Consider the following 3,669-nt stretch of genomic DNA (forward strand, 5'->3'; position numbering starts at 1 on the left):
TAGAATATTTATAGTTGAAGCTTAAGGACTAATATTATAAATACCTTAAAGTGTGTAGAGACTAAAATATAATTTTCTCATTTTTATTTTCAATAAAAAATTAGACACCGAATTCGACGCCCAACCTTTTTGAATCTCATCCGGCGGTGCCCCCTGCTAAAATTCATCCCCTTTTTTACTTTACACAGCACCAATATAAAGTGCTGGTTTTTTCTAGTTCAAGTTAAATGCTTTCTTCTTTTCTTTTTATAAGTTATTATTGATCATGTAATTAGCTTTGCAAGTAAATGCTTTGTTCCATTTGTCATTTAGCTATCCACTCTCCTTGTATGAATGTTCCCTTCAATAATATATCCGCTTGACTAATCAATTTAAACTTCTGCAATAATTGTTCATTCGATCTCGGGTTGTAGAGTAGGAATTCTTTAAATGTGTCAATGATTTATCTTTCATTCCATTTGTGAAGACATGTAAAAGCACGTACAAATTAAATCCAACGGTTTAAAAAGCTTGGATGTAAAGCAAAGTTACCTAAACAAATTTACAGTAACTCGGTTATGCCATTAAATTAATCAAAAATATAATAATGGAGATTGTTGAATAACTCCGTGGGAAGACTCATCCATTCCATAACACAGTCAACACGGTTTTGCGATTTTCTGTCAATTTTTTTGGGGGTCGTTTCTAAAAAATTCAAATTTCTGTTGGTTTAACTGTCAAATCAATGGAAAAGGTCGAATTTTCATTGTAACCTCAACTTATCGTCATTGGTCGGTCTCTCCTTCAACGCTTTCCGCCGTTGGTCGGTCAGTTATTTCTTCACCGACCAATCATCATCACCACTAAAAAGTAACCATTTTTATTTCAGCAAAAGTTTTACGGTAATCCCTTTTCCATTGATCCTCCATAGCCAATAACAATATACTTAACAATGAAGAGAAATTTTTTCTCCTTTTTTCTCTTATGGTTTTATTAATAAAGATTGAACCTTTTGCTTTGGGTTTTTGACAGTGAATTCTTTCTGGGGCCTTTCCTTACTTTCGGCTTTTGGTATTTTCTGAATCAGCAGTCGACTTTGTGTGGGTGTAGTCTTTATCGGCTGCTTATTTTTTTCTTCTAATTTCCCTTTATAAAAAATACAAAAAAATACGTGAAAACAACGTGCACACTTTGTTGTTACCTCTTCCATTTGTTCTCATATATAATAAACTACTTTAACTTTTGTTTTCTTTCGCTTCAGTAAGTGTTTGATGAGTTTCATTCTTTTGTAACGAATTTGATGACGGGCCACTTCGATCGGACGATTTTCCTCTGAAATTTCAGTGATCTTTTCTGGGTTTTATTCCCTGAGTTTCTTACATAAACTGGTCAGCTTTCTCTCTCTCTCTCTCCTTTTTTTTTTGCCTTGGAAATATCATAGTTTGACTTGCATACGTAATTCAGTTTTTGTTCTTGAATGATCTGAATATGATCAAGTTTGATTGAGCTGCTAGTCTTTCTGGTTGATGAATTTTGATCAAGTCATCTTCTGAGTAATGACTGAAAGTTTAGGCCTTTTTGTTAGCCTCTGATTTAGGCTTTTTATGATGTGTATTGGGATCTTTCTTTGGTGTATTCATTGTTATGAGAAATTCTCTTTTCTTGTGCTTGACATAAGAGTCTACTTCATTAATTTGTTCTTTGAGATCTGTTTGTGGCAACTATGGCTATTTATCCTGTTTTGGAATTGTGTTTATCCACTATCTCTTGAATTCATAGATCTTCTACTAGAATCAGTTTCGAGGTTTTTTAATAAACGGCATAGAAACATTATGCATGATGTTGCTGCGGAGAATTTTATGCCATGGATGTATGTTTCAACTTGTGTGTCCTTTAGCATCTAAGTTGCAGTCACTTTGTTTCACTTAGCTGAAAGATTTGCTTGTATTTGTTCATTTCAAGAGCATTTGGCCCTTCATTGCTGTTGAATTTTAGCTAGTCCGGTGTCAGCCGGATGTACTTTTTCTGCAATATTTTCTCTTATCTCTGTCGATTTTTGTTGTTGTTGGCAGCGTACGATCTAGCCTTGGACTATTGATTTCATTTTGGGAGTATCAGACTTTGATTCATTTGAAGCAGCTAAGTACCTTGTCCTGAAGTTATATAATCTTCTAGGACATGGGTAGAGGGGGAACTTCATCTGTTAACTCGGAGAAAATCTCCCATCGGTTTAGTATGGCTTTATCATCAGCCTTTTTCGAATGGCTGTTGCTTTTTATGCTCTTTGTTGATGCTATAGTTTCATTCCTAATAAAAAAATTTGCTCATAAATGTAAATTGCAAACACCGTGTCTGCTATGCTCGAGACTCGATCATATTTTCGGGAAAGAAAAACGGAAGTTCTATTGGGATCTTGTATGCAATGATCATAAGTTGGAGATTTCATCCTTGGTTTACTGTCATTCTCATAAGAAGCTTGTTGATGTTCAAGGAATGTGTGAAAGTTGCCTTTTCTCCTTGGCTAAAATAAATAAGTCTAATGCTGAAACCTACCGATTGTTGGTTGGTAAGTTGGGGGAAGATTTTGATTGTAATCTCGAGGAGGATCCCTCACTTGAGAATCATAAACTTGGATGTTCGACTCAAAGGCGCTGTTCTTGTTGCAATGAGCCATGGATGCCAAAAGGTTATGCCAAACCATTGATGCAAACACGATCGATTGTGTTTCCGGCTTCTGAATTTGATATACCTTTACCGGTTTCCGTTGAACATGGTAAGTATGAGCAGAACAAAAGTGGCAATGTGTCTGTTTCGGTTGAAGATACACATCAGAGAAAAAACTGGCCCGATCCTTTATCTCATGTATCATATTCGGAGCTTAAGATTGCTTCTGATTTGGAATCTGAAGCGAATAGTAATGCTGGCTGGGAGGAAGATGATGTAATTATCCGAACTCATCATCTAGAAAGAGATATTGTTGATCAACATGTGCAGCCAGAGTCTCAAACTTTTACTTTGTCCTACGATTTTCCTTCAGAGAAATTCATGGATCCCATTTCTGCACTTAAGCCTCCTGTGTTCATTTCACAACCAGAACCGGAATCAACCATCATTGAAGAGCCTCTTAACACCATATCAGTGAAATCTATTGATTCAAAACCACATGGCTTGGAGGAACTTAGTTGGGAGCAAGCCAGCTGCAAAATCGAGCCATCCGCTTCTTCTAAGCTTATTTCTCTTGATGACGTCCCTTTATCTTCAAAAGACGGGGAAGCTTCTATTGATGTTCCAATAGAAATGAATCTTGATTCCCTTGATAAGGACTCTCCATTGTCAAATCCTGGTGAAGTTCCTATTCAAGTGTCTGAAGAGAGTAAGCTTACTTCCCTTGATTTTCTTCCTTCGTCACCAGTCGACAATGAAACTCTGGCCGAAGTACTCAAGGAGAGAAAACACAATACCATTGGTGATGAAGCTCCGGTTGAAGTACCCAAGGAGAGCAAACACAATACCATTGGTGATGAAACTCCAATCGAAGTACCTAAGGAGAGCAAGCATATCGACAATGAAACCCTAGTCGAAGTACCCAAGGAGAACAAACACAATACTATTGGCGATGAAACTCCAGTTGAAGTACCCAAGGAGAGCAAACACAATACCATTGGCGATGAAACTCCAGTCGAAGTACCC

At 36.9% G+C, this 3,669-nt stretch overlaps 1 pseudogene; it reads left to right on the top strand.

Moving 5' to 3' along the window:
• The first annotated feature begins 1,252 nt into the window (after nucleotides 1-1,252).
• LOC120133540 overlaps nucleotides 1,253-3,669 on the top strand; it is a 3,675-nt pseudogene continuing 1,258 nt past the window's right edge.

This window comes from Hibiscus syriacus, unplaced genomic scaffold (genome assembly GCF_006381635.1).
Source record: "Hibiscus syriacus cultivar Baekdansim isolate YM2019G1 unplaced genomic scaffold, ASM638163v2 tig00110584_pilon, whole genome shotgun sequence".
In the NCBI taxonomy this organism is placed as follows: Eukaryota; Viridiplantae; Streptophyta; class Magnoliopsida; order Malvales; family Malvaceae; genus Hibiscus; species Hibiscus syriacus.